The sequence below is a fragment of the Panthera leo genome, chromosome B2 (genome assembly GCF_018350215.1).
Source record: "Panthera leo isolate Ple1 chromosome B2, P.leo_Ple1_pat1.1, whole genome shotgun sequence".
In the NCBI taxonomy this organism is placed as follows: domain Eukaryota; kingdom Metazoa; phylum Chordata; class Mammalia; order Carnivora; family Felidae; genus Panthera; species Panthera leo.
Window position 1 is genome coordinate 31,674,909 of NC_056683.1, and position 12,161 is coordinate 31,687,069.

The 12,161-nt window shown below is 42.3% G+C and overlaps 1 pseudogene; it reads left to right on the forward strand.

Moving 5' to 3' along the window:
- The first annotated feature begins 655 nt into the window (after window positions 1-655).
- Window positions 656-11,935, forward strand: LOC122220663 (annotated as a pseudogene).
- Window positions 11,936-12,161: the final 226 nt, after the last annotated feature.

The window sequence follows — 12,161 nt, forward strand, 5'->3', positions numbered from 1 at the left end:
ACACAAACAAAAACACATATATATTTAACAGAAATAAATGTTATATGAAACTATAGCTATGCTCACTGCCTGTGACACAGGCTGGCATTTTCTGTGCTATTTTATTCTCTTCCATCTCAAATCTAATGGTCATTTACCATAGTAATCAGCATTAAACATTGGCCTATTTTATTCTATTCTATTCCACTAAATATATATTTTTAATATGATTTAAAATTTTATATTACTATGTATTATATATTTATAAATAAAAATGTTTTACTATAAATATATACGTTTATACGTTTATTTTATATGTATTTTATTTTATATATAATATTATATATATGTATATATATGTGTATATATATATATATATATATATGTGTGTGTGTGTGTGTGTGTATTACTTATTCCATCGAGGGTCGTGAACGTGGTTTGGAAGTGGGCTTAGGAGTGTGAATCCAGTGCTATGGATTCCCTCGACCTCACACTTCCACATCCATGGTACCTGGGGTTCCCAGTTATTCTACTTGGGGACAGATAACGTCCCTCTTCTCCATCTGCTAACGGGGAAGAAGCCAGCGTTAGTCAAGATTGGCATTTATCAATTAAGCTGAAGTGGACTTAGATTCCAAGCTCCTGTTTCCTCCTGCAGCACGTGAAAAACCCGAGAATGCTCCTAGAAATCCCCCTCCTGCTCCTCACGGCCCTCCGCAGAGGTGAGCAGGTGAGTTTGGAATTGAGGTGAGAAGCCATCGGAGTCCGACAGAGAGAAAGCTAACACTTCCCCTCCCCCACAACCTTCTCCCCCAACCCTCTTCCCACTGCTGCCTGCCTCCTCATTCTACCCCCTCTTCCCCCCCTCGTCCAGCTCTCTCCCTCCCCCGCCCTGAACACTCTCTTTCCTCCCTGCGGAGACTAATTCGCCGCGCAGCAGCCGCTCAGGGGCCACGAGGGGCGGGAAGCTTAGAAGAGACCTGGCCCAGGGTCCTGGAGAGGTGCCAGTCAGGTCGCGGGCCACATCAGCCGCTCCGGGACTCCCTGGCCGGAGTGTTCCTCGGCCGCCTCGCCCCGCCTTGGGGGTTGGGGGACGGAGCCTGGGAGCTGAGACTGGAGGGGTGGCGAAGCGGAGCACCAGGATCTCGGCACTGGGAGCAGGAACAGCGCAGACAAGCTGAGAGAACCTCGCGGACGACGACTGAGAGTCAGACCTTTCAGGTTATCTGGGGATGGCCCTAGGGGACCCGGATACCGCACGTCTCCGAGAGCCTGTGAATAACCCCGCCCAGGTTTAATCTGGAGGGCCTGGCGGCATTCCTCCCGCTCCCGCGGCGCCGGGCTCTGATTGGCGCTCAGCGGAACCAATCATAGCCAGGGCCTGAGGTGGGTGGGACCGGAGCGCACAGAAGAAGCGGTGGGGGCGCTTTCCCAGGACCTGGTGTTTCAGGTGCCGCAGCCCCTGCAAGGGGCGCCGGAGGAGTCCCGCTTCGTCTCGCTTCCGACGGCCCTCGCTGAAACGCCTGCTCCCGGGTTTAAGATTTGGGCTGGAGCAGGCACTGCGGCTGGAAACCCGAGGCTCAGTGGGAGGTCCCGTATTGTGCAAAGTCCCTGAGCGCCTGCCTGGAGGAAGAGGGCATCCAGTGGCTCTGCAAATACCTGAAGAACGTGCAGGTGACGCTAATGCAGGGTGAGATTTGGGAAGGTGTCCCCCAGGGATCACCCAGCTGGGGTAGTGCGGAAGGGGTATGGACTTCTGGATTTCTCTCTCGTCCTCTCCGTGGCGCCTTGGAGTGAAGTGGGGGGAGACTGGGTCTGGTCCGTTGCCCGGAGAGGGAGAGGGTGCTCTGCCCAGACCTTTAGACCCTCGTCTTTAGGAGGTGTGCTCTCGTTCTCCCGAGATCAGTTACAGGAATCCCGGCCTCTGGCGAGGCTCCCTGTAGAGTCCTTGGAGTCGTACGTTTATCCCTTCAGTTCTCATCACGTTTGTTTGGACACAGAACTCATTCCCCTTAACCTGAGGTGGCCTCCGTTTGTGCCACAGCCGTCATCCGTCTCAGACAACCCTCGGGGCCTCACACCGTCTCCCTCAGACTGAGACGAAGTACGGAGGGGTTCGTGGGGAAGGAAATCTCTTCTCAGACCAGGGAATAAGCATCACCAGGGTTCCAGCCTGGAAAGAATTATAAACCATCTCCTCTTCCTCTCTCAGAGCCCTCTTCCTGACTCCTTCTGATCATCATAGACATAAATGCTGGCCTTCTCTTCCTCGGTGCTCTGGTTGTTAGGGTGTAACTTGAATAATACAGATGAAAAACTTAAGGAAAAGAGAGTTAGGATACCAGGTCTCTTCCGCTTGACTTATGCATTTCCCACACTAATAGGTGAGGTTCACGCTATCCCACCACTCTTAGGCCAGGGCGACTCACAGATGTGCTACAGAGGGTGGAAGGCGGTGTGCCCTTCAGCAAGGGAAGCCAGCCTGGCAGGCAGAGGGGGTGGCCAACAAGCCACACTTGCTGGCCAGCACATGCTAGTGAGTTCCTGCTGCTGCTTGGATTGGAGGAGGTGAGGCAAGAGGCTAGTGAAAACTCATCCTGATGGTCAGTCTGACAAGCAGTCAAGATGGAGAACTGCAAAAATCAGCAGTATGGGTCTTCTGGGAGTCCCAGTGCCCAATGACAGGCTCCACCAGGGATGGCCAGCCCCTGTGGGCTGAGCTCCGCATGCCTGGTCTGCATTCCCATCTCTCCTACTTCTTCACACAAGCTGGGGAAGCTGAATGACCAAAAGGGCACCCAGGCGCCTGACTTGATCAAAAACAAACAAAACTCTAAGTGAGCATGTACAAGTGTGTAAATTGGTGCTACACGGTGGCGTGACTGGGTAATCAAAAGGGATATCCACCCCAGGCATATATGAGGGGGAATTTTGGAGTCAGAGAAACTTGGTGTGGTCCCCAGATGCAGAGTTCATTGGAGGCAAGCCACTGCTTCAGGACAGATTTCTGGAGAGCAGTTGTCTGAGGCCAGGCCCTTACCCCTCTTTTCCTGCGTTGTTACCTGATTCTACCTTTGATCTGGCATTTAATGTTTATACCACTTCAGGAATAAGACCAATAGTTTGCTCTATAATCTCATAACCTCCACTTCCCCGCTGGCTTCACACAGGTTATTTTCTCTTCACAGGTATTGAAAGAAGGTAGTAGCCTGATCTTCAAGTAAATAAGGGGGAGGGATGAAAACTGTGAGGGAAGGGGAAAAGTGGGTCTTTGCTGTGAAAAGTGGGTCTTTGCTATGAAAAATTAAAGAACCCACTTAACAGAAGGGAGCTTTGGGGCCTGTTTGGGGCAGGCCTTCCAGAATGCCGAGGGCTTCAAATCTAGTGTGTCTTTCCATCAGTGTTTCCTTCCTCAGTTTGAGAGGGCTTTTTGGCATAGAACTGAAAAAAATGCCCACTCATTCATGCCTCTGCCCACACCCAGTCTCTCTCCTCCAAGCGTTTGTCCATTTCCTAAATAGGAAATTCCTAATGGGTAACACAAGAAGGGGGAAGAATAGCTCAGTGGTCTTCCCCTCACATCCGCCTGAAGAGAGTTGTAAAATATATGGCTCCTCCCACAGGCTTAGGTGGGCCTGAAATTCTCACCATGGATCCAAATAGTTGCAAAGAATATAATGTCCAACATACCATATATATTAACACATTTAGATAAAATTGCTAATCACCTTGTCACATGTCCAGTGGAATCTAGCATAATATATATATATATATATATATATATATATATTTTTTTTTTTTTTTTTTTTTTTTTTTGACAGAGAGAGAGACAGAGCATGAGCAAGGGAGGGGCAGAGAAAGAGAGACACACACACAGAATCCGAAGCAGGCTCCAGGCTCCAAGCTGTCAGCACAGAGCCTGACGCGGGGCTCGAACTCACAGACTGAGAGACGGTGACCTGAGCTGAAGCCAGACACTCCACCGACTGAGCCACCCAGGCACCCCTAAGTAGCATAATATTTTGACACCCATTATTAACTTTTTAAATGCACAACCTCTTTCTGAGCAGTTGGAAATGTTGGGGCACCTGGGTGGCTCAGTGGGTTTAGCGTCCAGCTTTGGCTCAGGTCATGATCTCACAGTTCGTGGGCTTGAGCCCCGCGTCAGGCTCTGTGCTGACAGCTTGGATTCTATGTCTCCCTCTCTCTCTGCCCCTCCCCTGCTCATGCGCTCTCTCTCTCTCTCTCTCAAAAATAAATAAACATTAAAAAAAATTTTAAACAGTTGAAAATGTTACATTGCTCCTTTTTTTTTTCTTTTGAGTTCATATTTTCATTTTCTTCCCCCTATAGAATTTTTTCTTTTTTTAGTTCTCAACCCTGACAGCATCCTAATGTAGTATATTTTTGCTCTTGGAAGTCTTTTCTTGATCCATCTATTATGCTTCTTTGCAATAAAGTATGTTCTTAAAGTAAATTTTTAATTTTCGATCTCAGTGTTTGAAATACCATATGAATTAAGGTAATACTACAATCATTAGAGAAGGTTGATCAAAATAATATAAATAATACAGTTCTTGGTAAATAGAAATATTAAACGTATAAATTCTGTAAGTAAAATTTAGCTGGAAATGCTTCTCTTACAGAAATGGTTAGGGGCTTTATTTTCCCAACCTCATGTTGATGGAAGTTATTCATTGTTATTATGAGGCCAGGTTCCATATGATTTCCATTCCTTTAAAAAAAAATTTAACATAAAGAACTAAAAAGTCTTGTTCACATATAAAAGTATGGGGACAGAATAAGTATAAGAATGGAAAGAATTTTATTATAACAACTTCACCCAATTTTTAAAATTTCTTCTTAATTATATGCCAGAACTCACATAGTGAGCTATTATTAAATACTATTTTAAATAATCTCAAGTGTAGAGTTAATTCTTTAATTTTGTTGAAGCAAAGAATCAGAAACTACCTTATTTGCAAAACTATTTTTACACACTAGTTTCTTTCACTTTCTCAGTTCTTAGAAGTATACCAAAAAAGGCTTTACAAATTCCTATGAAATAACTAATACTTATACCTGTTAGAGGCATCTTGTTTGTAAAACTCAAATTGGATGAAACTGGAGTTAGAAACAAACCCACAGAATTGGAAATTAAAAGTCAATAGGTTCTGAATAAGACCTTTTCTCCATTTTTTACGTCATCTGGAAGTGCATTTAAAAATTATGACAAAGAGGGGTGCCTGGGTGGCTCAGTGGGTTAAGTGTTTGATTCTTGGTTTCAGCTCATGGTTTGTGAATTCGAGCCCTGCACCAGACTCCATGCTGATAGTGCAGAGCCTGCTTGGGATTCTCTCTCTCCCCACCCCCTCTGTCCCTCCCCCACTTGCTCTCTCTCTCCAAAATAAATAAACTTAATTTTTTTTTATTATAACAAAGAGATGGGCACTAAACTATTGTACGTGTGTGTATAATTTCATTTGGCCATAGAAAAGGATTAATTTTATAATCATGCATTTGACAGGTGTAGAACAGTATATCAACATCCAAGAGGGAGAAATTAATCCAAAATAAATGAACCTGGATTTCTAAAGTTTCGGGTATTACAACCAAGACTGCATCTTGGAACATTTTGTTTTGTGTCCATACATAAGTGGATTTCTGCATTTAAGAACACAATTTAATCTACTTAGTGGAAATTAACAGCAATATGAAGAGAATATGTTAGATCTTTACTCAGTGTAAGTTTACACTATTTCTCAATGCTATGTGAATTATTTATAGCAGAATATATAAAATATTTCCATCAGATTGACTTGAATCTAGGGAGTCTATAATAAAAATAAATAAATAAGCAGAAAAGTAACAGTACATCATAGACCTATACCCAAATAGAAAAGTGTATTTATATGATCCAGTAATATTTAGTAAAAGTCAAAAATATGTCACCTGTAAATCAGAATAAGCTCAAGAAGACATATGTTAAAGTACGTGTTTATTTTACTCCAAAATATGATGTTGGTCTGTCAGAAGTAATGTCGAGACTTTTGCCTTCAGTGCTTTCAAATCATGCACAGTAAGCAGGTGACGTATCGATGAGACACAAATGGGTAGGGCTTTGTTAGTTCTTAGGGAACTCTGTTGCAAGTTAGTATTTCTTTACGTGATTTTTACAAATTGAGAATATTCTAATCCTAAAACAGATGAGGATGGGAACCTCATCATGGGTTTGTCACCTGAATGAACTTAAAAACCCACCACCATCAGTATTTCCTGGCAATGCTAAGGAGCCATCAATTCTTTCAAATTAGAAAAAGAAGTCTCAGATATAATGTTTCAGCATTCCAACTTTTCCACAGAGGAATTATGCAAATCCAGAATATTGTAACACAGGCCAAAGCTCCCTCATTTCTTACGCCACTTGTCACCCTTAACACAAAGTTACTCAGCCTGGAGCATTATTGATGTTTGGAGTTGAACTATTCTTCATTATTAGAGGAGTATCCCATGCATTGTAGGATGGTCAGCAGCATCCCCCACCTCTACCCACTAGCGCTGATCCCTGACCCCAACCCCTCAGTTATATCAATCAAAAATATTTGCAGATACTGCCAAATGTCTCCCCTGGGGGGTAAAATGGTTGAGGATCAGTCCCCTCAACAGAAATATAGAAGGACACCAAGCTGTGGTTAAAGGAGGCTTTGTGGCCACAGGTTTTGAACTGTCCTTTGGTACTGAGAAATATCTTATTCCCAGGTCAAAGCACCATAATTATATCTTGGGTAGGTAGGCGGTACGCCTTTCCCTGTAAAGTGGGAAAGGATAGAGTGCTATAAGAGCAGTCATAAGCATGTCACTTTTTTTTTTTAAGTGGCTTAAAACAGCAAGCATTTGATTAAGCACATCACTTTTTCAAGTGTGTACACTTGGAAGTTGAGGGTGTAGATTCCCTTGAAACTTTCTGTGCCTATGTCCCCCTTGGAAAGCTTTCTGGTAGCCTGGAAATATAAAACCCCAGTTTGATGACTGCTGCTCTTGGGGACTGTCACAAACAGAACAATGCTGGATAAAGCAGAGCAAATGAGTTCTACATGCAAGGCTTTCTTTTTTTCTCTAGGGGGAAGGGGAGGGAAGGGAAGGGAAGGGAAGGGAAGGGAAGGGAGAAAGAAAGAAAGAAAGAAAGAAAGAAAGAAAGAAAGAAAGAAAGAGGAAGATCCATTCCCTGAAATCAGATCAATTCCATATCTTGAACATTTAGGAAGATTTTCACCTTCAACTGCCCAGCACACATTGTCTCACATAGCACAGTGACTCCTCCCTTCATATAAGTGGAATGTGAAAACAACCTCAGCATTTAGAAACTTGAAGCCCTTCATGAATTGTTCTAACAGTACAATGAACATTCTTAGTGTACCTTTGAATTCCCATAGAAAAATATTAGTTGGATATTAACTAGATTTAAATCTTTTACAATGTCTTCAGCAGAAAGTGACACACAACAGCTGTTAGAAATGTAAGTTCCTCTCTTTACTCTTTTTGTAATTGTCTACCCAGTCATGAGAATCATGAAAAATGTTAGCAGACATCCAAGAAGTGAAGCACACACTCAAATGCAGCAACCATTTAGGCAGGAGATACCAGATCAAGGTCCCAAAGTCAATTAGAGATTTCAAAAATTTACATTAAGTTAATATTAAAGAAAAATATAAATACCATTAATGTTAAAAATCTGGCTGAGTACATCCAGATGGCCAACTGACACATAAAAAAGTGCTCAACATCGCTCATCATCAGGGAAATACAAATCAAAACCACTATGAGATACCACCTCACACCTGTCAGAATGGCTAACATTAACAACTCAGGCAACAACAGATGTTGACGAGGATGCGGAGAAAGACGGTCTCTTTTGCATTGTTGGTGGCAATGCAAGCTGGTGCAGCCACTCTGGAAAACAGTATGGAGGTTCCTCAAAAAAATTAAAATAGGGGGCGCCTGGGTGGCTCAGTTGGTTAAGTGTCCGACTTCGGCTCAGGTCATGATCTCAATGCTGGTAAGTTTGAGCCCCGCATCGGGCTCTGTGCTGACAGCTCAGAGCCTGAAGTCTGCTTCAGCTTCTGTCTCCATCTCTCTCTGCCCCTCTCCACTCATGTGCACGCGTGTTCTCTCTCTCTCTGTCTGTCTGTCTCTCTCTCTCTCAAAAATAAATAATAATAAACATTTTAAAAAACTAAAAAATAAAAGATGAGGGCTGCCAAAACTTGAAGTAACAAGATACCCTACAATGGGTAAATGGATAAACAAATTGGTACATTCATACAATGGAATATTATTAAGCGATTTTTGTAAATGAGCTATCAAGCCACAAAAACACAAGGGGAAACTTAGGTGCATATTGCGAAGTGAAAGAAGTCATCTGTAAAGTCTACATACTGTGATCCCGACTATATGACATTCTGAAAAAGGCAAAACTATGGAGACAGTAAAAAGATCAGTGATCACCAGGAGTTCACAGGAAAGATGAATTGATGGAGCTCAGGGTATTTTTAGGGCAGTGAAGCTATTCTGAATGATATTGAAATGGTGGATACATATAATTATACATTTGTCAAAACCCATAGAATGTACAATACAAAGAGTGAAACCTAATGTAAAACTACAGATTCTACTTAATTTAAACTCAAAATGCACAAAACAATTTAACTTATTTGACTTATTTACCCAGCTCAAGAATATTAAATAAACTTAGGTTAAAATTAAATTCTTTTTAATTTACTGCATAATCCTATAAGTACTAGGTTAAATTTTTAGTGCAGAAAGATTTTTAGTGTCTTTTTATGATCACTAATCATTGGTCTATGGTCAAGTTGCATATCTGATTTGTATTTTATAACTTACTAAAGACACTAAAGATATTAAACCCGAATTATATTTCCCATTTCATACAAAACCTTTTTAGGAACAAAAAGTATTTATATTAAAAAAAAAAAAACACAAGACCACTGCTTAAGCATTCATTATAACTTAGTTATTTTTATGTGATTTGTACTTTTCTATCTTACACTTATTGAAGTATAATATTTACTTTTGAACTAAAGTTTTATAATAAGTATATACTTTTTTTAAGTTTGTTTATTTTGAAAGAGAGAGAGAGCAGAGGAAGGACAGAAAGAGAAGGAGACAGAGAATCCCAAGCAAGCTCTGTGCTGTCAGTACAGAGCCAGATGCGGGGCTCGAACACACTAACTGTGGTATCATGACCTGAGCTGAAACCAAGAGTTTAACTGACTAGAGGCTAACAAGAGGTTAACAGACGCTTAACCAACTGAGCCAGCCAAACACCCCTACTTTTTTTATTTGGAAGGCAACTTTGCCAAGTAAAAAATCATTAAAAGATTTCTGAAGGCTAATTTCTTTAACGTACTTAACCTAATTGTGTAACTTACAGATTGGAATTTTTCTCTGCAGTCTCTTGAAAGCAGGGTGACAGTGGAACTCAGGTTCACAGATCCTGTACTTTGACCCTATCCCAGCATGGAATTTTTCTTAAATGTTATGAACATTTAAAGCACTAGGAATCTTGGTTGATTACTTTTCCCCCCTATGTATTTGAGACTCCAGTCTTGGATTCATGTGAGTTAATAATAATCTCTTTTTTTTTTTAATTTTTTAATGTTCATTTCTGAGAGACAGACAGACAGAATGAGAGCAGGGGGAGGGGCAGAGAGAGAGGGAGACACAGAATCCGAAGTAGGCTCCAGGCTCTGAGCTGTCATGTCAGCACAGAGCCGGACACAGAGCTTGATCTCACAAACCATGAGATCATGACCTGAGCTGAAGTTGAATGCTTAACCCCCTGAGCCAACCCAGGCGCCCCAATAATAATCTCTTGTAATCAATAAAAACAGGAGCTCCATTGACCATGATAGACAATGGCTTTTATTTTTTAATATCCTCCAGATGAGGACCTCATCCTAAGTTAAGGGCACCTTCCAAAGGAGGCTCCTTTCCTTGATATCCACAGTGTAGCCACACCAATTCTCAAGAAACAAGCAGCAGACTCCAGGCCTTTAAATTCCCTACTCCAAAGACATACAAATTCAACTGTGTTTTCAGCAATTGAAATTGTATACCTGGTCTACTTTCCAGGGCCCTGTTTTTAAATCAAGAAATGTGCAGCCTACTCTCCTTCTCCCAGTCTTGGTTTGTTTCCGGGGTTTACTCAGATTATCTAGCGGATTCACTGTTGCTGTAAAAAATAAGGCTGAAAAAAATAAATAAATAAGGCTGAGCGTGCTGTGTTGAAAGGCACTAAAACCAGAGGAAACTAGCTATGAAAACCCTATCAGCTGATAGATTTCTTCCTGATAACTCCTCATAACTACTAGCATTTTTTTTTTTTTTCCAGTCTAGGGCAAATCTCCAGGAGCTGACCAAGAACCAGGGCTGTTTCAGCCCAGATTGCCTGTGATCTTCTTCCCCATGCTTGAGGGTGCCAAGCCATACTTTTTTTTTTTTTTTTAATTTTTTTTAACGTTTATTTATTTTTGAGACAGAGACAGAGCATGAACGGGGGAGGGTCAGAGAGAGAGGGAGACACAGAATCGGAAGCAGGCTCCAGGCTCTGAGCCATCAGCCCAGAGCCCGACGCGGGGCTCGAACTCACGGACCATGAGATCGTGACCTGAGCTGAAGTCGGAGGCTTAACCGACTGAGCCACCCAGGCGCCCCAAGCCATACTTTAACATGGACCCTGGCTACCTGGAAGGCCTGGGGCGAGGGTGCAGAGTCAGCCTCCTGACCCAGCAGGGCTACATCAACCTGGTCCAGTGTGAGACCCTGGAAGATGTGAAAATTCGTCTCCAGGCCACTGATTATGGCAACTTCTTGGCTAATCTAACAAATCCTCTTACTGTTTCTGTTTCCAGAATTGACACTGAGATGAATGCAGAGAATTTGAATATTTCTGCAATCATTCCCTGGAACTCCTGAGCACATTTTTTCCACATATATGACATGCAGTTATATGAAAAACAACATGATTCTACTGATGAACGGTGCATTGCAAAAAAAAAAAAGAAAGAAAGAAAGAAAGACCTATGAAAGAAATTCTGGTGAAGTGCCACCTATTGGGCTGTTTCACAGAAATGGAAGTGATCAACATTTCAGAGACACCGATCTCTTTAATGCTGCTCTGGTTGAAACACCATTAGCTCCATCCTTTCAAGACTATATGTCTGAAAATAACCTAGTTGAACTGAGTGTTGAATTACTGCACATTAAACCGTACAAGTCTCACCCTGAGGCATCCTATAAATTCTGTAAGAATCATGGTGAGGTCACAGTAGAAATTACGTGTCCCATTCTTGAGTTTGAGGCTGCCAGAGGTGTTTCTATCATCACTTTTAACTCCTTTGGCACTGAACCCAGCAAAGGCGACCAGGAGACCCTTTACCCAACCTATGGCAAGCTCTGTCTTGAGGGGTGGTGCCTGTGGGCTCAAGCAGAAGACTTCCATCAGGTGAGACGAGTAGCGGACCACTATAGCGGACCAGCCTTTGTTTGAGGCTGTGGGTGATGGCAGCAGAGGAAAGACTTTGGAGGATGTGTTTTATGAGTGTGAGATAGAAATGAACGTGCTGACATTCAACAGGCAATCCCACCATAGCGTGCTTCACGCATACACAAAGCTGAAGGAGCAAGAAATGAGAAATATCATGTGGATAATAAAATGCATGTCAAAAAAACACATCAAAGTAAAATTAACAGTTACATTCCAATTTTATAACCCAGTGTGGGGCCTCAAATGCAGAAAATCATAAATATTAAGGAGAGGATTTGAGGAAAGTCAAAAGAATTGCATTATATTACCTGGGTTATACAAAAATAATCCATGCTGCACCTTCATGAATTGCAGACCCAATGGAAATATAGTAAACCAACCCAGAAATAAAGTGTTCCTTCCTTTTTTTTTCCCAGCAGCCTTAAATGTTGTTTCCGTGTTTATGTCTCATTCTTTACCAGACCATAGACATTAATTCTAATTAATCCTATGGTGCTTTTCCTATTCTCATTTGATTGTATTAAAAAATCAGATAGGGGCGCCTGGGTGGCTCAATCAGTTAAGCGTCCGACTTCGGCTCAGGTCATGATCTCGCGGCATGTGAGTTCAAGCCCCG